Genomic DNA, 24110 nt, shown 5'->3' with positions numbered 1-24110 from the left:
CACGCAGAATGTGACTCCATTAGAGTTGCCAAGTTTGGTTGGATGTATTCCTGGAGGCTTCATCACGTGACATTAATTTTTTTTTAAAAGATTAATCTTTGATTCCTGGAGACTCTAGGACAACCCTGGAGGGTTGGCAGCCCCAAACTCCATTCAGTTAGCCTCCATCTGATGCTTTTCGCAAACTATACATTTATCAATAAAGTAAAGGGACTGGAGCTTCCTGTGGAGGGGGACTCTGTTCCTAGGAAGGTCTGGTTGTCACCTATAAGATCTACTATGTCTCTTTGTAAAATGGACCCACACAATGGGTGAGATTGAGCCCCCTTGTTCAGTGAGTCAGTCCTAGGCTAACACATCACCTCCACCTTCAGCACAGAGCTTTTGTGGGACAAAAGAGATGCAAAGGTCTTGTGCTAGGCTTCCGCACAGTTTCACCCTACATGAGGGCAGCTTGTGCCTTGGGCTACATATAAATCTCAGTCCCAGTTAAGGAAAGTATTTAAGCATGTGCTGAAATCTATCCCCAATCGGCAAAACAGTGTGAGCGCATGCTCAGCTTTAAGCATGTGCTTTAGAACGATTGATTTGAAGGAGAGTTTAAAGTTAAATGTGTGCCTAGATGCTTTCCTGAATCACGGACCTCTGGGAGAAATGTAAACAGATCACATGCTTCCCTCCATCCCCCCACCGCCCTCTTTTTAATGGGAGTGATGGATGACACAGACCTGGGCACTGGGAATCACCTCCATGTACATTTCACATCTCCCTTCACAAATTGAGTCCTTCTCCCTCCACATCAAACATTCACGGTGTTTATAACAAATGTTGCCTGCTTTGTACTGCTGAAACAACAGCCAAACTCCCTCAGGGAAGTCACAAAGTGTGGGTCACAGGTTTTTATACAACAAGTTGCAATTTATTTGACTTTTCTGAATCCTAGTGTTAGGCCTTTTATCAAGGAAGCCCATTTGCTTTTTAAAAAATCCATAATCAATAATTCCTAATTAAAATCATAGGTCAGATAACTAGTCGCCTTTAAGATTTTGGTTTTATGCCCAGGAGGGTTCTGGCTTACTGAAGACGTAATAGTATTTACTGACCAGATCAATACCCTGCCTGATAACTTTTTTTTTTTCCCCTGAGGTTACAGGCACTTGGCTGGAAAGAATCAGAAGAGTTCAAAATGATGGATTTTTCTGAAAGTTGCTGAAATACCTTAAGAAACTCCTGCCTGGGGTACTTGGGGCACATAGAAGTGTGACAGGTTCAGTCACAGAGACCCCCTTGGAACGATCACCTGATGTGCTGAGCCTACCTCCGAGCCTGTTTTCCCTGCCAGCTTGGGACTCCAGAAAACTGCCCTGTTGAGCCAGAAACGCTAGACCACTGCACCACAGACCCAGGGTCTGAACCACGCCCCCAAAGCTGCAGACTTTAACTAAAACTGCTCAGCAGGTTTCCTATCTCCAGCACCCAAACACCCAGCTCCCAATGGGATTCAAACCCCAAATAAATTTGTTTTACTCTGTATAAAGCATATACAGGGTAAACTCATAAATTGTCCACCCTCTATAATACTGATAGAGAGATACGCACAGCTGTTTGCTCCCCCAGCTATTAATCACTTACGCTGGGTTAATTAATAAACAAAAGTGATTTAATTAAGTATAAAAAGTAGGATTTAAGTGGTTTCAAGTAATAACGGACAGAAGAAAGTAAGTCACAAAGTCTAAACCTAATACATTTAAGAAACTGAATAAAGGTAAATCTCACCCTTAGAGATGTTCAAATAAGATCTTTCACAGACTGGATTCCTTCTTAGTCTGGTCCCAATCTTTTCCCCTGGAACAGTTCTTGTTGGTTCCAGCTCAGGTGGTAACTAGGGGATTTCTCATGACTGGCAGCCCCTTTGTTCTGTTCCATCCCCTTTTATATCTTTGGCACAAGGCGGGAATCCTTTCTCTCTCTCTCTGGGTTCCCATCCTTCCTTCTAAATGGAAAAGCACCAGGTTTAAGATGGATTCCAGTATCATGTGACATGTTCACATGTCCTGTGAGACTTCATTACTCACTGCTGGCACACACACATATACAGGAAGGCTTACAAGTAAACAGAGCCATTTACAACCAATTGTCCTAGTTAATGGGAGCCATCAAGATTCCAAGCCACCATTAATGGCCCACACTTTGCATAGTTACAATAGGGCTTCAGAGTAATACTTTATATTTCTAGCTTCAGATACAAGAATGATAAACTTATTCAAATAGGATGAACACACTCAGTAGATTATAAGCTCTGTAATGATACCTTACCAGAGACCTTTTGCATAAAGCATATTCCAGTTACATCATATTCACACTCATAAGCATATTTCCATAAACATATGGAGTGCAATGTCACATGTTTATGTGTGTGTGCCAGTCAATAAGAAATGAAGTTTCACAGGATATGTGAACATGTCATATGATACTGGAATCCATCTTTCCAGCCAATGGGAGCTGTGGGGGCGGTGCTTGTGGGCGCAGGCAGCGCACGGAGACCTGCTGCCCCCCCACCCTTCAAGGGGCGCACAGAGACATGCTAGCAACAGCCAGCCACAGTCACTTCTGGGAGGAACATGGGGCCACAGCATGCAGGCAGCCTGCCTGAGCCCTGCTGTGCTGCCGGCCGGGAGCCATCTGTGGTAAGCGCCTCCAGGCCAGAGCCTGAACCTTGCACCCCCCTCCCACACCCCAATCCCCTGCCCCAGCCTGGAGGCCCCCCACACACACCAAACTCCCTCCCAGAGCCCACACCCCTCATCTTCTCTTGCACCCCAACACTCTGCACCAGCCCGGAGCTCCCTCCTACACCCAAACTCCCTTCCAGACCCCGCATCCCCTCCATTAATATAGTAGAAATGTACAACCTGTGACAATGTACCAAAATTTGTGGAGTGGCTCCCCTGAGAAAATTATTGCCCACCCCTGGTGTACGCTATGCAGTTGGTCATGGCTGTCTAAGTGGCTGTTCAGGAGCATAAAGGGAGTAAATCAGTCAACCCACTATCCCCTTTCTCAGCCTCTCCACACTTTGGTACTGGGTGCACATGGCTGAATAGGTAGTGTGTACTGCTACTTCCCCATCTCCTAGAGTAACTGGACAGCGGGTCAGATGGCAGTGGGTGTAGTCTTGGCTTCCCACCTGCCCCTGTGTGCCAGCCAGGGCATCTGAGCCAGCAGAGGGGAAATAGGAAACTGTACTAGTAAGTGGTGGTAGCAAATTACTGCAACTCTGGATCAAGAAGGGGAAGCAAGGAAGGAATTGCGCCTCTCAGGCCACACCGTAGGTAGCAAAATGGCTAGTGAGAACCAGAGAAACCAGGAATTACTGGAAATCTTCAGGGGAATGTTTGTTCTCCAGAAATATCTATCCTATTTCTAGAACAAGGAGGTTCAGAGAAGGACTGAAAAAGTATCCAAATTTCTGGATGCTTCTCTGAACCAAACCTGCAAAAAAGTGGTTCTCACCCAGCAAAGAGCTTAATGTAAATCTAACTTACACCTGCTTAACTGAAACATGGGAGTAGTTCCATTCACTTCCATATGACTCCATATATATATGTGCTTAATAAGCATGTGCATCAATTCTTTGCTGGATCTGGTTCTCCAGTAACTAATTCCAGCGTGCTTTGTAACAGAAAGTCAGCAGCCCTTACTGGGCGATCTCCTTCCATTGTCCTTACAATGTATAGGGTCAGTGAAATCCCTATTCTCAGGAGTGACTGCTGGGCAATAAATCTCCACTTGCTAAAGATTTCTACACACCACTGCACTCCTTCATTTTAGGATCAAGTTCAATAATAAATACATCTGATTTCTGCACCACATCTTTTTCCCAGGGTATCTGCCTGCCTCCTTGCTCAGGAGCCAGGCATACATATTTATTATTGGGATGGAACATTAATTAGGGGATTTTTCATCTGAATAGAGCTTTCATGCTGCTGCCTGAAGTTGTGCACAAATATACTGTAGAATGAAACACAACATTACTGCTTAAAAAAAAGTCTCTTTCTTCAATATGAATTTAGAATCTATAAACTGATTATAATGATCATTTTTATCATGCTAGTTCTTCAATCCTTTTCCCATAGGTTGACTCTCAAGTCATTGATGCTGCATCCCAGAAAGAACATTTCAGTTCATTCCCATATGGCATCTCAGTTGCATATTTGTAGCTACTTGTACATAAATTACAGAGGGAAAAAAAAACTTACAGAAGTGTAAAATATTTTAAGTAAAACCTTTGACTTTTAAGCTTGCTCATGACAAACACCCCAGCTACGTTAAAAACTGGAGCACATCCTCAGAGAACAGGCTTCATAATAATTTAAAGAGACAAAGATGCCACAAATGAAATGAACACTCTTCTGATTCTCGTTAGATCTCAGCATTCACCCTAGCAGTTAATTTAAATCATAATAACCACCATCTTTTTATAGCTTCTTTAATGAAACCGCCAAGGCCAATACATGGATTTTATAAATAAAACTGCCTACAGAGATTTCTCATACAATGTGTGTTTTCAAATTGATCCTAAAGGTCCTAAGCAAAAGAGCCTGCATATCTACTAAGAGCAAGATTTCCAAGAGAGCCCAGCTCCCATTTCACCACCTAAATGAAGTTGCCAGATTTTCAAAGTTACTTGGAACCCAGAAGCCTCACTTGTTCTCACAGAAACGCTGCTGGACAGCTAAGTTCATATGACAATCTGACCAGGCTTCATTTAGGTGCCTAAACAGGAACTGAGCTTTCTTGGGAATCTAGCCCCAGTTATGGATGTTGAGCACTTTTGAAGGAAAAAAAAAATCTGGCCCTAAAAGCAAAGGTTTGGTCACTGAAAGAGGTGATGGGGACATTTGGAAAAAACAACATCCTGCTAGAATGAGATCACCAAGGAGACATGCAAGGGAATTGATAATTAGTGTCGTGCCACAACCTTCAGAATGACAGGACCTTTTCACCCGTCTAGCACCCAAACAGGCTCGTTTAATTAACAGTAGAAATTGACCCATACATGCTCTGAATTTGAGAGTGGTTCGGAGAACAACAATTTCTCTTTCACAAACTTAAGTAAAAAGAAACAAAGTTTCTTTGCAACTTTGCTGGGCTCATCTCAAATTGTACGCCACTCTCCAGACAAGACTGCATAAGCCATTACAGTCACACTGTGCACATATATCCACATCGTCCGCATTTACAACTCCTTTGTGCATAGGTGTGGGAACTTTCCCGGTAGCCATGATGTTTTGCCCAATTAACTAAAAAACAGAAAAACAAATGGAGCTGGCGCCTTAACCGAACAATGGCCTAGCATAAAAATGCTAAACCCCGCCACCAGTTTCACAGAACAGCCATCTTATATGTATGGAAGGGGGTTGCTTTTTGCTGAAGCAATCTGATGGCAAGGCAAAGCAAACCAGTCTGCATGACTGGCAAAGAAAATCAAATCCTTGAGAGTCACAAGTCACGCAATGACAGATTCCTCTTCTCTTTAAATTCCTCTTCTTTCCTCAGACAAGGAAAAATCAATCACAGAAGAACCCTTTACTGCAAGTTAAAGGTTGCTTGGCATCCTTGTCTCCCGGCTCAAACCCCAAAACTCAACTCCAAGTAGTCCCATTAAATGCAACGTGACTACTCATGTACGTCATATCTCATTACTGTGAGTAAGGGATGGCACAATCTAGCCTTAGTGACTAAATAATATCATATAGCACCACAAAAGTATTCAGCTCATTGCCAAAAGCAAAAGCTAATGCCCAAAGAGCTTATTCAGGAGATAAACAAGGACAACATTTGGTCCATAGTCTAAGTGCTTTGGGAGTCTGGATGAAAGGCACTACAAAGATTTATAAAGATGCTGGTTCCAATTCCTGTCATTCTGGCCCAGTCTCTCTCTGAAAGAGAAGTTGGCCTTCTTCTCTCTGATATGCATTGTCATCACTGAGCCAGGCCTTTCCCCATGAGACTATACAGAGGGGGACACACACACATATACATAGAGTTGTGCCCATTAAAGAAAGGGTATTCTCATAATGAGTTAGTATTTCTGGGTGCTGGAATGTCCCATAAATCCTGAGACACACATCAGGAAGAAGGGACACTCATCTATGTCCTTATCAATTACCCCAGTAAGCACATTCGGTGCCTCTTAATATTTATTGAATATTCATGAAGTCAGTAAATTAATAATTGGGATACATTTACAGTTTATAACTGTTATGCGATAGCAGGGGCACCTTAATAAGATGCTAATGATTCATTTTGCTACAACAGTAAGAAAGTGCAGAGGAAATTTGACATTACAACTTGCTAATGCAAAAATAATTATTCCATTTACCAACATCAATATCAGGAAAGACATTGGCATGTGTAAAAGTGAATACGCCTCATAGCACATTTTACTGTGTTAGCAATTTGTGTAATACAAATATTCAGTAGCTGATGGTTTCTCTTTCCAAAATTAAAGGAACAATGGGGAAGTAGGAGACAGGAAATCCACCCCAGTAACTCAGAAATGTCTATATAAGTGTTCTTTCATGTTGCAAGTGTCAACTTTGATATGCTTAATAAATGAGATGGATCAGTCAATTGAAATGCAACAACAATAGAGGGACCTTTTCGTCACATCATGGCTACCATCTTGGAGACTAAAACAAGCTTTTATAAGTTATATTGTATATAATGACCTTGAAGGAAAGGTATATTCCTCCTTAGCAGATGTGCTGTGTGTGTGCATTCTGCGTATAGTTGATATAAATATTTCAATGAAAATAATCATTTCCAGCCAGCTGTAATTCAGAGTCATGCCTGCTTATTTAAGTGCTCTAAGGTCCTAACCCAACTTTCATTGAGTGTGTCTTTATGTTTATTTGAATGGATTGGGCCCCAAGAATGGTTTAGGGAGGTACCAATAGTGGGTCTAGCTTGATGGGCACAGACCAGCTTTCTGAAACATGTAAAAAGAGGGATAGCAGGAGCTAATCTGGCCTATGCTCCCACACAGCCTCAAGAAAATTGGGGTTCTGTGCTCTTGAACCCCACACTTAGGGGCTGTGCCCTATATGCACCAGAAAGCAGTGGGACCACATGAATAATATTGCCTTAGCTCATCTTGCTTTATCAAATTCTATTGTCAGAGAGAGTTGAACCTAGTTGACATAAGATACACATAGAGGGAGATGCTATACTTCAGGCTTACTTTGTGTGTGAGAACTTCCAGGCCATCTCCTCTATATGAGTTAGACTATTCTCATCGTCAAGCTTTGATACATAGGGCTTATTAAAGAGTTAGAAATTTCATCTTCCCTAAAGAAGCCAAGTTACATACATATTTCAAGCTTTAAATGAAATGAAAAAGTTCCCCATTCAGCCCTCCTTGTGATGAGCCTCCAGTCAAAATTTTCTTGAAGTACATAAATTCTTAGTTTGCTGTAGATAATGCCTACCAGATGATAGGACCACGAGCACAGTGGAAATTAAAGAACAACAGACTTAGAACAGATGTCATTAAGCACTTCTTCATGCAGAGAATCATTAATGGGTTGACTTCAGGCAAGGTTGTTGAGGCAGAAGAATGCCAATTGAGGTCATTCAAAAAGCTATTAGATGGCATCCTTCTCGAGCAAGTCAATTGTAAGAATGTCTATAGAGATGGGGTAAGAGTCTCACTTTGACTCAGTCCCGAAAGGCATCATGTAACGTAATTAAACACCCTGACACACAATGGAAGCACACATTGCATCGTATCACATCCTCAAAGAAAGAAGACTTCTTTTCAGAAAGAGGTAGCTCACCATTCTTGGCTCCCCCTCGGTGGAAATCTTATCAAGCACATCTCTCTTAATCTGAAGCACAGTATGAAGTGCTAGTGAGGTGGCTGTAGAGATACAGAATGTGACTTGTGCATTGAATTACTCTAGCTAAAAATGATAAAACCTAAAAGACAGGGTCCTTTTTGTTTCCTCCAACTTCCAGTTTTCCTCCTCCATGGAGTTCTCTCTATAATACAGCAATGAATTTGCATCAGCTAAACCAAAGTTTTCAGAAGTGGCCACTAATTGTTATGCTCTTTACTTATTTTTGTAATTTTTGCTATCATTCAAAGACAAGATGTTGTGGTTTGTTTGTTTTTTAAATGAGCCTTAAATTAAGCTAAAAAAAAAGAAAATGAATTGCAGAAGAGTAATTAACAGTAATTAACATTTTGACAGTTGGAATATGTGAATAAATACTTTTAAGTCATTGGTTAGGTTTTTGATGTTCCTGATATATACTTAATTTTTCAGAGGCTGATCTTTTCTATGATGCATGTGTTCTGGGTTTTTTACCTCTCTCAGGAAAATGAGCTTAAAAAGTGAAAAATTCCCCAGAGAGAAGTAAATTTGTTACAAAATAGATCAGGTTTCTTAGCCCCACACAGCACCCCACTTTCACTGGTGGTCCCCACCCTTCTATAAGTCATCCCTTTACCCCTCCAGCCTTTACTGTAGCACAATACTTGCTACAACACAAAACTTTCACTCTGAACTTTCACTTCTCTATGGGAAAAGGACACATCATATAGTCTGCAAGTGCTCCGATGTCAGAGAGACACATATTGACACTGCTGAGGTAGGAGTTAAGGTTTTGATTTCAGTCAAAAATGTAACACGCATCACCTGAATTCTTCAGTACCAGAGCCATCTTCTCTTCTGATGTCACATAGTGAACTGATGAACTGATGTTCATGTAGGAGTGCCCTGTGCAGGCATGTCAGACCTGATTAGAAGTAATTATTCTTCCTCCAAGCTGGTAGAGTTGCCCCTTCATCATCTTCCATTTAAAACCTTTACATTCGCCTCCTATTAAATTTTGTATTGATTTTAAAGTTCTTACTTACCCATCAGGCATGTAAAGGTTGTGGGTCCAGCATACTTGACTGATCTGCCGTCAAAGGGTTTTTTCAGTCATTCAGAGGTCAGAATGAGCTGGTTACTTAGTTTGCCCTAAGTTTGACATTGGGAGCTACAGCATTCTGTAATTATGCACTTGGATTGTGGAATTTACTTCCTGTTGCTGTTCAAAATGCCCAATGAAGAACCATTATTCTACTGAAGTTTTAATGGTTCTTAAATATTATTTTGAATATGACTGATTGTGAAGTGCCCTGTGTATCCTGAAGGGAAGTATTTTGTTGCTGTTAGCAAGCCAAGAAGGTGTACAGAGCCTGCCGTTTCCAATTTCTGGTAGTGTTTCATATGTGATTGCTTAATAAACTGGGATGAGATCTTCAAAGCTGCCTAAGCAATCTGGACACCCGACACCAGTTCATTTAAGTAGCAACTGGACATCCAAATTCCCTAGGCACTTCTGATAATCCCGCTGAGTATGTATTCATGAGTTAGAATAGCAATTCTATAAACCAGTGTCTGTGCACCAAATGACAATATTGTTTTCCCTTTTTCTGTCCCATTCTGGCATCAATTTTGCACCTCCATTGAGTGGTGGCAAATGTCTGGGGCCTTGCAGGTTGGTGTCTCATTGGAGGAGGAATCAGTGACAAAGAATCTGTGTTTATTCTAAGTGTAACCCTGCTTTATTTACACACACACACACACACACACACACACACACCCCAGTCCTGGAATGAGATGATCAAACAGCATGCAGAGTATTCTTTTCTCCAAGGAATCGCAGTCTACTACCAATGTCCAGTTTCTACAGAGCAACTCTGCCTCCAGAATTGACTAATCAGAGCCTAAGGCAGAAAGCAAGCTCTCCTGCTGCTCACATCACTCCTTCTCTCCCAAAGGTGCCTCTGTACAGAAAACTTGCATAACCCAGAGCCAGCAACCACACAGCACGTCTCCCCAGGAGTCAATACTTGCTTGCACATTAAGAAAAAGGACTTAGATAACTATTTGTAAGTGTACTGCCTAGTGTAGGGGTGGGCAAACTTTTTGGCCTGAGGGCCACATCGGGGTTCCGAAATGTATGGAGGATCAGGTAGGGAAGACTGCCCACCTCAGAATCCCTGACCCAACCCGCCCCCTGCTCCTTATCTGCTGACTGCTCCCTTCAGAGACCCTCCACCCTTAACCACCCCCAAGGGACCCCAACCCCATCCAACCCCCCATGCTCACTGTCCCCTGACTGCCCCGACCCCTATCCACACCCCTGCCCTTGACAGGCCCCCAGGGACTCCCACACCTATCCAACCCCCTCCCGTTCTCCATCCCCTGACCCCACCCCCAGAACCTCCGCCTCATCCAACCACCCCCTGCTCCCTGTCCCCTGACAGCTCCCCGGGATCCCCTGCCCCTTATCCAATATCCCTGCTCTTTTACCATGCCACTCAGAGCACCAGGACTGGCAGCCGCTCTGCCGTGCAATCTAGAGCACCAGGACAGGCCAGCAGCTCTTGTAGCCACACTGCCTGGCAGGAGCTCACAGCCTCGCCACCCAGCGCGCTGGTGGCACAGAGAGCTGAGGCTGCGGGGGAGGTGGGGCAACAGGGGAGGCGCTGGGGGCTAGCCTCCCCAGCTGGGAGCTCAAGGGCCAGGCAGGAGGGGCCCATGGGCTGGATATGGCCTGCGGCCCACAGTTTGCCCACCTCTGGCCAAGTGACACCTGCTATAACTATAAATATCTATTTTGAATAATAGTAAAGTTGAGATATCTATAATGTATGTCTAGAAGAACAGGAATAATTCATTCAGAAGGGGATAAAACTAGGCCTGATCCAATGACCCTAAAGTTTGAATGCTGCTCCAGATCTTGTCTAAGATGTCCCAATCCTCTTGAATCTGCAAAACTGGATGCAGCTCTTATGAAAGCAGCCCTCCTTATGGCGTTTGCTGCATCTGAGGTCAGCCAGAAGCGGATTATATTACTATTCTATAATAAGATATACATCACAGCAACTTCCCTGGGCTGCTTCTGCAACTGCACTGTCCCTCGCTGACTCTTCCTCAGGGCAAGATGTACAGTCTCAACCTGCCCCATAATGTGTATTGTACCATGTTTTACAGCCTTCAGGGACAATTTTAGTTTAACTGTGACTCTTGTTTCTCGGAGGGGAGGAAAGGAAAAGCAGGTTGCACAGGTGGGCCCTCATCAGCATAACCTGAGCACCTCACCATCATCTAATGGATTTTGTCCTCACAGAACCCTTGGCAGGGAGAGAAGTATTTCCCCTGTTTTTACAGATGGGACACTGAGGCACAAGGCAGATTAAGTGACTTGCGCAATGGCACATGGGGAGTCTGTGTCTGAGCCAGGGATTGAGCCCAGGTCTCCCAGCTGAGTGCTGTACCCCACCCACTAGACCATCCTGCCACTGAATTTAATGTCTCAAGGCAATCTCCAAAAGAAAATCTTTGTATTCTCTAAACTGCATTTATTGACCTGGTCATATACAGTGAAACTCTTGTATGAATTCCCAATAAAGCAATAAAACATTTTCAGTGGCAAAGACTATGTTAACACAAATGTCAGGTAGCTTGGTGGTTTGTCGTCCCCTGGAAGAATGGCGAGTTGAGCAAAACTCAAACTTCTGAAAACCAGGAAATGCACAGTTAAGGTTGCCCATGCAACCTTAACTCTGCGCTCTTTCAGCAATGCCCCAGTACACCCCATTAACATACATACCTTTGCACTGCCAACCCAAGTGTTGCTGAAATGTACAAGCTCTTCACTTCCTCTTACAGCCCATTAACTCTTACCCACAGGATTCCAGGTTATACTATAAAAGGAGAAAAAGAAAAAAAAAAAGACAAGAAAGACTGCTCATGCCACATTCCCTGGGAATTGGTAGTAACCAGTGGAAGTTATTTGGATACACTCCAGGTGCTGTCAGGGTGTCGGATGTACTGACACTAACTGGTCGAGGACGTTATTGGGTCTGCTTGGTAAAAGTGTGTTTGTGATATGAAGGCACATGTGGATTACTTTGATGTGTGTGACAGAGCTGTGATTGTGATATGAGGAGATCGTTTCACAGTGTGTGTGTGTGAGCAAAGGGAGGAGGTGCATGTGTGCCTTCAGGATGCAGCATGCATCATTTCTGCACAGAACTGTGTAGGTTATGTCCGTAGCAGGGCATGGGGCTTTTGTTACAAAGCACATTGTCAGCAGTGAGTAGGGTTGTCTCACTCACCCGCTCATTTTCATCGGGCTGGGGCAGAAGATTGGGATGCCAGGGGGTGAGGGCTCTGGCTGAGGGTGTGGGCTCTGGTGTGGGACTTGTGATGCAGGAGGGGGCTCTGGGCTGGGACTGAGGGATTTGGAGTGTGGGAGGGGGCTCTGGACTGGGGCAGGGGGTTGTGGGGCGGGGGGGTGTCAGGGCTCTGGCTGGAGGTGCAGGTTCTGGGGATGAGGGGTTTGGGGTTCAGGAGGGCGCTCTAGGCTGGGATTTAGGGGTTCGGAGGTCAGGGGTGCAGGCTACAGACAGCCCTTACCTCAAGCAGCTCCCGGAAGCAGCAACATGTCCCCCCTCTGGCTCCTATGTGGAGGTGTGGCTAGGCTGCTCTGCACGCTGCCCCATCTGCAAGCGCCACCCTTCAACTCCCATTGGCCACAGTTCCCGGACAATTGGAGCTGCAGAGCTGGTGCTTGGAGTGGAGGCAGTGTGAGAAGTCCCCGGGCTGCCCCTAGGCGTAGGAGCCAGAGGGGGATTGTACCGCTGCTTCCAGGAGCCACACGGAGCCACAGCAGGCAGGGAGCCGCTGGGCCACCAACCGGACTTTTAACGGCCTGGTCAGTGGTGCTGGCCAGAGCCGCCAGGCAACCCTAGCAGTGAGGTGGAATATGAGAGGATTCTAATACTTTAATGATGGTTAAGTGAAAGTGTAGTTTAGCATGGCAATCAGTGAGTAAGTGAAGGAGATCTGTAAACAGCTGTGACATGGTTAAATTGTACCTGTGCTATTCTTTCTGAGAAGATTGCTAAGTGTGTGAGTGTACACCAGGGTCTGGAATCTCTTAAATCTTATAGTGCCAAGGGCCCGTGTGAGTATGTGCATTTTGAGGCACTGCTCAAAGAGTGTAGAGGGAAGGTGGTGTGGGCATCCTCTCTTCCCCTCCCCGCTTTTTTGTCCTTTAAGAGTGTTTGCTGGAATCGTGTGGGTGAAGGTGAATAGGTTGTAAAAAGAGGTGAAGAGCTTGTACTGTGGGATTGGCAAAGTAAAGATATATGTGTTAAAGGCACAGATTGGGGCATCGCTGAAAGAGGGCAGAGTTAAAGTTACATAGGCAACTTTAACTGTGCATTTCCTGGGTTCAAAAACTTGAGGTTTGCTCAACTCAGCATTCTGCCATGGGACGACATGACACCACGCAGCCTGAAACTCTGCATTCATGTAGATTTGTGCCATTGAATTTCCTAGTTTTTAAAAACAAAACCAAAAAAGGGAAGAGATATGTTATTGGTAGTAGCTAACAGTCATTTAGGAAGCTGTACATATCATGTCCTGCAATTCGCATACCCAGCCAGACAGCCCACCCTCTCCCCACACATCACCTGGCACCACTAGCTCTGCTTCGGCCTACCTCTACAGACATGCCCCTGACCCATTCACTGTGTTCTCCACTCCAACCTGGCCCCAACCCCACTATAGTCACTAGGCCACCCCACTACAAGCAGAGAATGCACTTCCCTGAAGTATTCACTCACTGGTATACAAGCATTTCTAGTGCTATTACATCCTTTCCTCCTACAACCTGCCTCACACACAGTATAAAGAGCAAAGGACAACTCTGTTGCAAAATAGAACAGTGTTTCTGGTCATGTTTCAGAATGGTTGGAGGGTAGGGGCTGTGGCTGGGCCAGCAAAAGAAGTCACAAACAAGGTTTCTATTTCAAAATACTGATTTTTATGTTTGAGAGAAAGATCTTCTAAGCCCTGTCCAATAGGTATACTGGGGAACAGTGAGCTGTCTGCTTGTAATTAGGGCTGTCGATTAGTCACAGTTAACTCACATGATAAACTCAAACAGATTAATCGCACTGTTAAATAGAATACCAACTGAAATTTATTAAATATTTTTGGATTTTTACATTTTTTAAAATATTGATTTCTATTACAACACAGAATACAAAGTGTACAGTGCTCACTTTATATTATTTTATTACAAATATTTGCACTGAAAAAATGATAAACAAAAGAAATAGTATTTTTAATTCATCTCATATGAAGTACTTTAGTGCAATTTCTTTATTGTGAAAGTGTAACTTGAAAATGTAGATTTTTTTTTGTTACATAACTGCACTCAAAAACAAAACAACTTTAATAAAACTTTAGAGCCAACAAGTCCACTCAGTCCTACTTCTTGTTCAGCCAATCACTAAGACAAACAAGTTTGTTTACATTTATGTGAAATACTGCTGCCTGTTTCTTATTTACAATGTCACCTGAAAGTGATAACAGGCGTTCGCATGGCACTTTTGTAGCCGGCAGTGCAAGGTATTTATGTGCCAGATATGCTAAACATTCGTATGCCCCTCATGCTTCGGCTACCATTCCAGAGGACATGCTTCCATGCTGATGATGCTCATTAAAAAAATAGTGCATTAATTAAATTTGTGACTGAATTCCTTGCAGGAGAATTGTATGTCTCCTGTTCTGTTTTACCCATGTTCTGCCATATATTTCATGTTATAGCAGTCATGGATGATGACCCAGCACACATTGCTCATTTTAAGAACACTTTCACAGAAGATTTGACAAAACTCAAAGAAGGTCCCAATGTGAGATTTCTAAAAATAGCTAGGCTTCAGAGTAGCAGCCATGTTAGTCTGTATTCACAAAAAGAAAAGGACTACTTGTGGCACCTTAGAGACTAACAAATTTATTAGAGCATAAGCTTTCGTGAGCTACAGCTCACTTCATCGGATGCATTTGGTGGAAAAAACAGAGGAGAGATTTATATACACACACACACAGAGAACATGAAACAATGGGTTTATCATACACACTGTAAGGAGAGTGATCACTTAAGATAAGCCATCACCAGCAGCAGGGGGGGGAAAGGAGGAAAACCTTTCATGGTGACAAGCAAGGTAGGCTAATTCCAGCAGTTAACAAGAATATCAGAAAAAAGAAAAGGAGTACTTGTGGCACCTTAGAGACTAACAAATTTATTAGAGCATAAGCTTTCGTGAGCTACAGCTCACTTCATCAGATGCATTCCTGTAGCTCACAAAAGCTTATGCTCTAATAAATTTGTTAGTCTCTAAGGTGCCACAAGTACTCCTTTTCTTTTTGTGAATACAGACTAACACGGCTGCTACTCTGAAACCTGAAGAATATCAGAGGAACAGTGAGGGGTGGGGTGGGAGGGAGAAATACCATGGGGAAATAGTTTTACTTTGTGTAATGACTCATCCATTCCCAGTCTCTATTCAAGCCTAAGTTAATTGTATCCAGTTTGCAAATTAATTCCAATTCAGCAGTCTCTCGTTGGAGTCTGTTTTTGAAGCTTTTTTGTTGAAGGATAGCCACTCTAAGGTCTGTGATCGAGTGACCAGAGAGATTGAAGTGTTCTCCAATTGGTTTTTGAATGTTATAATTCTTGACGTCTGATTTGTGTCCATTCATTCTTTTACGTAGAGACTGTCCAGTTTGGCCAATGTACATGGCAGAGGGGCATTGCTGGCACATGATGGCATATATCACATTGGTAGATGCGCAGGTGAACGAGCCTCTGATAGTGTGGCTGATGTGATTAGGCCCTATGATGGTATCCCCTGAATAGATATGTGGACAGAGTTGCCAATGGGCTTTGTTGCAAGGATAGGTTCCTGGGTTAGTGGTTCTGTTGTGTGGTGTGTGGTTGCTGGTGAGTATTTGCTTCAGATTGGGGGGCTGTCTGTAAGCAAGGATTGGTCTGTCTCCCAAGATCTGTGAGAGTGATGGGTCGTCCTTCAGGATAGGTGCATTAATTAAATTTGCACTCTCCTTACAGTGTGTATGATAAACCCATTGTTTCATGTTCTCTGTGTGTGTGTATATAAATTTCTCCTCTGTTTTTTCCACCAAATGCATCCGATGAAGTGAGCTGTAGCTCACGAAAGCTTATGCTCTAATAAATGTATTAGTCTCTAAGGTGCCACAAGTACTCCTTTTCTTTTTGAGAAACAACTCTGACATCATAATCAAAAAGGCTGACAAAGGAGGTGCTGTCGTCATCATGAATAGGTCGGAGTATGAACAAGAGGCTACTAGGCAGCTCTCCAACACCACTTTCTACAAGCCATTACCCTCTGATCCCACTGAGAGTTACCAAAAGAAACTACAGCATTTGCTCAAGAAACTCCCTGAAAAAGCACAAGAACAAATCCGCACAGACACACCCCTAGAACCCCGACCTGGGGTATTCTATCTGCTACCCAAGATCCATAAACCTGGAAATCCTGGACGCCCCATCATCTCAGGCATTGGCACCCTGACAGCAGGATTGTCTGGCTATGTAGACTCCCTCCTCAGGCCCTTCGTTACCAGCACTCCCAGCTATCTTCGAGACACCACTGACTTCCTGAGGAAACTACAGTCCATTGGTGATCTTCCTAAAAACACCATCCTAGCCACTATGGATGTAGAAGCCCTCTACACCAACATTCCACACAAAGATGGACTACAAGCCATCAGGAACACTATCCCCGATACTGTCACGGCTAACCTGGTGGCTGAACTTTGTGACTTTGTCCTCACCCATAACTATTTCACATTTGGTGACAATGTATACCTTCAAATCAGCGGCACTGCGATGGGTACCCGCATGGCCCCACAGTATGCCAACATTTTATGGCTGACTTAGAACAACGCTTCCTCAGCTCTCATCCCCTAATGCCCCTACTCCACTTGCGCTACATTGATGACATCTTCATCATCTGGACCCATGGAAAAGAAGCTCTTGAGGAATTCCACCATGATTTCAACAATTTCCATCCCACCATCAACCTCAGCCTGGACCAGTCCACACAAGAGATCCACTTCCTGGACACTACGGTGCTAATAAGCGATGGTCACATAAACACCACCCTATATCGGAAACCTACTGACCGCTATTCCTACCTACATGCCTCTAGCTTTCATCCAGATCATACCACTCGAACCATTGTCTACAGCCAAGTGCTACGATATAACCGCATTTGCTCCAACCCCTCAGACAGAGACAAACACCTACAAGATCTCTATCATGCATTCCTACAACTACAATACCCACCTGCTGAAGTGAAGAAACAGATTGACAGAGCCAGAAAAGTACCCAGAAGTCACCTACTACAGGACAGGCCCAACAAAGAAAACAACAGAACGCCACTAGCCATCACCTTCAGCCCCCAACTAAAACCTCTCCAACGCATCATCAAGGATCTACAACCTATCCTGAAGGACGACCCATCACTCTCACAGATCTTGGGAGACAGACCAGTCCTTGCTTACAGACAGCCCCCCAATCTGAAGCAAATACTCACCAGCAACCACACACCACACAACAGAACCACTAACCCAGGACCTATCCTTGCAACAAAGCCCGTTGCCAACTCTGTCCACATATCTATTCAGGGGATACCATCATAGGGCCTAATCACATCAGCCACACTATCAGAGGCTCGTTCACCTGCGCATCTACCAATGTGATATATGCCATCATGTGCCAGCAATGCCCCTCTGCCATGTACATTGGCCAAACTGGACAGTCTCTACGTAAAAGAATGAATGGACACAAATCAGACGTCAAGAATTATAACATTCAAAAACCAGTTGGAGAACACTTCAATCTCTCTGGTCACTCGATCACAGACCTAAGAGTGGCTATACTTCAACAAAAAAGCTTCAAAAACAGACTCCAACGAGAGACTGCTGAATTGGAATTAATTTGCAAACTGGATACAATTAATTTAGGCTTGAATAGAGACTGGGAATGGATGAGTCATTACACAAAGTAAAACTATTTCCCCATGAAGAAAAGGAGTACTTGTGGCACCTTAGAGACTAACAAATTTATTAGAGCATAAGCTTTCGTGAGCTACAGCTCACTTCATCGGATATTTCCCCATGGTATTTCTCCCCCCCACCCCACCCCCCACTGTTCCTCTGATATTCTTGTTAACTGCTGGAATTAGCCTACCTTGCTTGTCACCATGAAAGGTTTTCCTCCTTTCCCCCCCCCTGCTGCTGGTGATGGCTTATCTTAAGTGATCACTCTCCTTACAGTGTGTATGATAAACCCATTGTTTCATGTTCTCTGTGTGTGTGTGTATATAAATCTCTCCTCTGTTTTTTCCACCAAATGCATCCGATGAAGTGAGCTGTAGCTCACGAAAGCTTATGCTCTAATAAATTTGTTAGTCTCTAAGGTGCCACAAGTACTCCTTTTCTTTTTAAAAATAGCTACAGCACTTGACCCAAGATTTAAGAATCTGAAATGCCTTCCAAAATCTGATTGGGACGAGGTGTGGAGCATGCTTTCAGAAGTCTTAAAAGAGCAACACTCCGATGAGGAAACTACAGAACACAAAACACCAAAAAGAAGAAAAATCGAACTGCTGGTGGCATCTCACTTAGAGGATGAAAATGAACATACATCGGTCCACTCTGCTTTGGATCATTATTGAGCAAAATCCGTCATCAGCGTGGAAGCAGGTCCTCTGGAATAGTGGTTGAAGCATGAAGGGACATATAAATCTTCAGCACATCTGGCACATAAATGTCTTGTGATGCCGGCTACAACAGCACCATGAGAACTCCTGTTCTCACTTTCAGGTGACATTGTAAACAAGAAGCAGACAACATTATCTCCTGCAAATTGTAACCAACCTTGTTTGTCTGAGTGACTGGTTGAAGTAGGACTGAGAGGACTTGTAGGCTCTAAAGTTTTAGATTTTTTATTTTTGAATGCAGGGTTTTTTGTACATAATTCTACATTTGTAAGTTCAACTTTCATGATAAAGAGTTTGCACTACAGTACTTGTATTAGATGAATTGAAAAATACTATTTCTTTTGTTTTTTACTGTGAAAATATTTTTCATCAAAAATAAAGTGAGCACCGTGTACTTTGTATTCTGTGTTGTAATTGAAATCAATATATTTGAAAATGTAGAAAACATCCAAAAATATTTAAACAAATGGTATTCTATTATTGTTTAAGAGCATGATTAATCGCGCAATTAATTTTTTTAATGGTGCAATTAATTTTTTTAATTGCTTAACAGCCCTACTTGTCTTGTTTCTATACTTTACAGTGCACATCTTGGGGTCACTCATGTACCCTCCAATTTCCCCATTAATGTGATTCCAACACTGAATAGTTTCTATAGTGTTACTTTAGCAATTATTCAGTTGCTCAGCATTGTTAGCTCTTTTGACTGATACTGCACACTGAGTGGATGTTTTCAGAGAACTATCCACAATGACTCCAAGATCTCTTTCTTGAGTGGTAACAGCTACTTTAGACCCCAATATTTTGTATATATAGTTGGGATTATGTTTTCCAATGTGCATTACTTTGCATTTATCAACACTGAATTTCATCTGCCATTTTGTTGCCCAGACACCCAGTTTTGTGAGATCCCTTTGTAACTCAAAATTACCTTGAGTAATTTTGTACCACCTCACTCTTTATCCCGTTATCCAGATCATTTATGAATATGTTGAACAGCCATGGTCCCAGTACAGATCCTTGGGGACCGCTATTTTACCTCTCTCCATTGTGAAAACTGACCATTTATTCCTACTCTTTGTTTCCTGTCTTTTAACCAGGCACTGATCCATGAGAGGATCTTCCCTCTTATCCCAGGGCTGCTTACTTTGTATCTCTAATATCTCTCTCTATATGAAAAAAGCTTTGTAGCCAGTCCATATCTGGTACGGAAGCCTGATCTACTAGTAGCAGCCTGGCGATCTACCATGCACAAGGTTTATACAAAAAAACCCTCACCCTACACCCTCCTTCGGCACACCAAGTTTGAAAGGGATCTGACTAAGCACATCAATTTTAGAGGACTTAGAAAGGTCATCCTTTAAACAGAAGTCGTGATGCAATCTTAACTATAGTGGTGCTAGTGCATGCACCACTATAATTAAAAGAATAATTTTGCAGTGCAAAACTCATTCGACAGTGCAATAAACTGTTAGCTCAGTAACAGAAAGATCTGCTAAATGAATGCACTTCTTTCCCTCTTTCAGAAACTATAGCACCAACTCAGATGAAACCCTGTGCAAACAATACAATTTTTCTGCAACAAGGTTATCAATTTAAAAAATCACCACTGTGGGTTCTACAAACATTTATTCCTGCTAGACTGAGTAAAATTATTTCTATTGTAATTTCATAAAGTGGCAGGAAGCTGCTACATTGCAAAAGCCAGTAGATGGGCTGAGACTGAATTCAGTAAGAGAACACGAATCTTAGTAACTGACCTGATTGTCTAGCAAATGTGTCTTTGCAAACAATGTATTTTTTTATTTTAGGGTGGGGAAAGTTTTTCCCCCTTTAGCAAACTCATTAACCAAAATATGCATAAAGCCAGGCCAGAATTTTTAAAAGAAAAATAGCCTGCATATTCTAAAGTAATATAATTTTCCCATCTCATTAAAAGGCAAGAAATCTATCTTGGGTTTTATATGCTCTTCCTCATTACAAGACTGTTTATATAGCCACCTCTGCTAGATGTCGGCTCTGCTTGGACTTACAGCTATTGAAAAATCATATAAAATCCTTTCCTTACGCTTTTAGGCTATGTATCTGTCTTTTCATTATTTATGACAACAGCTCAACTCTTAACATCACATGCCAAAGAAGGCAAAACATCGTTTTTATTTTTTTAAACAAAATTTAACGCTTTGTTTCACCTCAGAATTTCAATCAGCTAAGGAACCAATACTAGAGAAAATATAGTGCAGGCAATCAAGAACATAATATAGTTCAGCAAATGCTTTCAAGGGTGGAAAGCTACTTAGGAGCTTTTTAAGATAACACTTCATGTTAATGGTACATTTAACTAAAGCCAATTTGTGGTGGGGTTCCAATGAAAGTCCATATGACACAAACATAAATACCAAATAAATTCATTTTGATGGGTGTTGTTACAAAGAATACTGAAAGACAGGAGGAGACATTTAAATTCTTATTGCTTTTTTCTTCTGATGCCTGCTTTCCCAAATGTGCCTTTGCACACCCAATTGTTAATTTCAGGAAGGATTCCAATCTAATGTCTCATATAAGGCCATATATTCTGCTGCCCTTGCTCATGCTGAGCAATGCACAGATCTTAATAGTACTAATTGCAGAATAAGGTGCTTCTGAATGCAAGGGCAGCAGAATCTGGCCCACAATTAATATGGGATTGCAAATACTTTGCCAGGATGGACTACCTCTTAATGGAGAATATACCTCATCCATACCTCCCTTCACACTGGCAATTGCATTCCACTGCATCTGCAATGGTGGATTAAAGGCAAAAGTAATAGCGGGAAGGTATTTATAATATTGTTAATTGGATTTTAATGTAGTTTAAGTGCTAGAAATGAGGAGGAGGCCGCGGCAGTGGTAGCAGTATCATGTTACTGGGCCCCAAAACATGGCTTGAGAATCTTTGATGTATAATATTTTACATCCTAAATTCAATATTATAAGAAAAATACAGCACTGTTGATTTTTGAAAGTATATTATATTTCATATTATATTTCTTAGACTGTAAGCGCTTTGGGGCAGGGACTGTCTTTTGATTCTGTGACTATACAGCTCCTAGCACCCTGGGGCTCTGGTCCACAACTGGAGCTCCTAGGTGGTACCACAATTTAAATAAATAATACATTGAAGTTCCAAACATAATGCTGATATGAGGTTGGGATAATGGGGCCATTGTCTGTTAGTGCCCCCTGGTGGTGCGATGGACAACTACACCAACCTGCTTCCATTCCCCTTAGGTTCTCTGGTCCAATTCTGTGTTTGTCAAGCTCTTGTTATTATTACCTGAGTTGGTCTGGGAAAGGTCCAAGAATGGTACTTTAAAAAGATGGTGTCCTTCTTGATCTGGGGGATCAGTTTCTCTGAGCTTAGGCTAGAATATTAGGCCTGGGTCTGCTGTCACTGCAGTGTAAATCTGGAGTAGCTATAAAAACATCAGTGGAGTTACACCAGATGTACACAGTATAAGCAAGAATTTGCCTAATTGTGATTAGTTACAGCATATCTGGCTTTTCTCATTTAGTAAATGGTATTAATTATTATAATATGGGAGTGTGTTGCAATCAACAACTTATCTTTAGAGAGATTTCCTGACTTTCCCACCACACCACATTTATGTATTACTGATGGTCATAATTAAGCTAAACCTGTGTTACATATCCCATTAAATGCCTAGAGAGGAGATCACTTTCACTTTAATTTTGAAACAGTCCCCTTACCTCTATGTCCTGTCAGGAGTAACCCTGATTTTCACCCAGGGAAAAATGAAGTTTCTTCTCTGGGAAAAACAAGGTATATGTTGCCAGGTCATTGATTTTTCATTAACTCATTTCTACATACCAATTACTGCATATTTCCTCAGTGTGTGTGTTTGGTTCATTCTCTTTCTATGAGCTCTTCTTGGAAAGGAGATGGAATCTCTCACTCCATACATTATTGGCTTCATTTATTCGAGATTCAGGCCAATCCTAATCCTTGATTTTAATACTTTATATACTTCTTAATCAGCATGCTACACATGGGAATCCTTTAGACTTGCTTGGAGAAAATCTATACAGTGTATTACACAACTTGAGGTCTGGAAGGGATCATTTTCAATCCATTATGTTTGTCAGTGGTCTGTGAGATCACATATGAATTTCTCTCCAAAGCCTTATTTCCTATGATAAAGCTTTATATTGGGTGCTCTCCAGTCAAAGCTATGTCCCACTTTTATATCCAAGGGCAGAACTTGCTCCCATTGTTTCTGGGATTGGTCCCACATTTTTGAGCACTGACTCCAGAGGTGCAAGAAAGTGACCAACCAGCCAAATCCTGCTCCCAGTGAAACACTCTGTGTTTATGTGACAGCCACCCTCTTGGCAGCACATTGGGGGTTGAACCAGGGACCTCTAAAGTGAAACACCCAAGGGCTTGTGTACATTAGCCACTGGATCAACGGGCAGCGATCGATCCAGCCAGGGTTGATTTATTGCTTCTAGCCTAGATGTGATAAATTGACCGCCAACTCTCCCATCGACTCCGGTACTCCCCCGGATCGAGAGGTGCAGGCAGAGTGAATGGGGGAGCGTCAGCAGTCGACTTACCACAGTGAAGACACTGCGGTGAATAGATCTAAGTACGTTGACTTCAGCTACGTTATTCATGTAGCTGAAGTTGCGTAACTTAAATCAATCCCCCCCCCACCCCCAGCGTAGACCAAGCCTAAGACTGTAACCAGAGCTGTAACAACTCACTCTCTGTGGATTGGCCCAAAGGGGAACCTGTAATACACACTCACCTGGGGATTACCTTTACAACAGCTGCATCCTGTCTCTTTGCTTTCCCTTCCCCTAAGATCTCTCCTTGCTGGGAGTGTGAGCACTGATGATCATGTGTTTATTGAGTCTACCCATGAAAACATTTACTCTCTAGCCTTCTGTTGTCCCCTCCCCATGACACACTGGCAAAAGGATTGATCCATGCTTGATTTAACATTAATATTTCAGTAATTATGTTATTGGCAATGTCTCCATGCATCATATGTTCCTGAATGCTCATAAACCAAGTGCATTTAACTCAGGGCATTTGTGAACTATTTGGACTGATATCATAGGACTACAACAGGAAGAAATTCAGCATCACTGTTTCTGGCATCAACATGTTTTTGAAGACAAAACAGACTCAGTTCCAACTCATTACAAAATGTCACTCACAACATCTTGATAGCTCTCACCTTACAGGCTCCTTAACTCCCAGGTAGCACAAGATTGACATAGCAAGCTTTCCATTGCTGCAGAGGAGGGTTTGCCATCTATATATCTTTTCCTACTATCGCCTAAATAATGAGAGTTTACACTCTATGGTACCTTCCATCTGAGAATTTCAAAGCACTTTTACAAACGTGAATTC

This window comes from Dermochelys coriacea, chromosome 9, assembly GCF_009764565.3.
Source record: "Dermochelys coriacea isolate rDerCor1 chromosome 9, rDerCor1.pri.v4, whole genome shotgun sequence".
Lineage (NCBI taxonomy): Eukaryota > Metazoa > Chordata > Testudines > Dermochelyidae > Dermochelys > Dermochelys coriacea.
Note: the sequence above shows the minus strand (reverse complement) of the source record.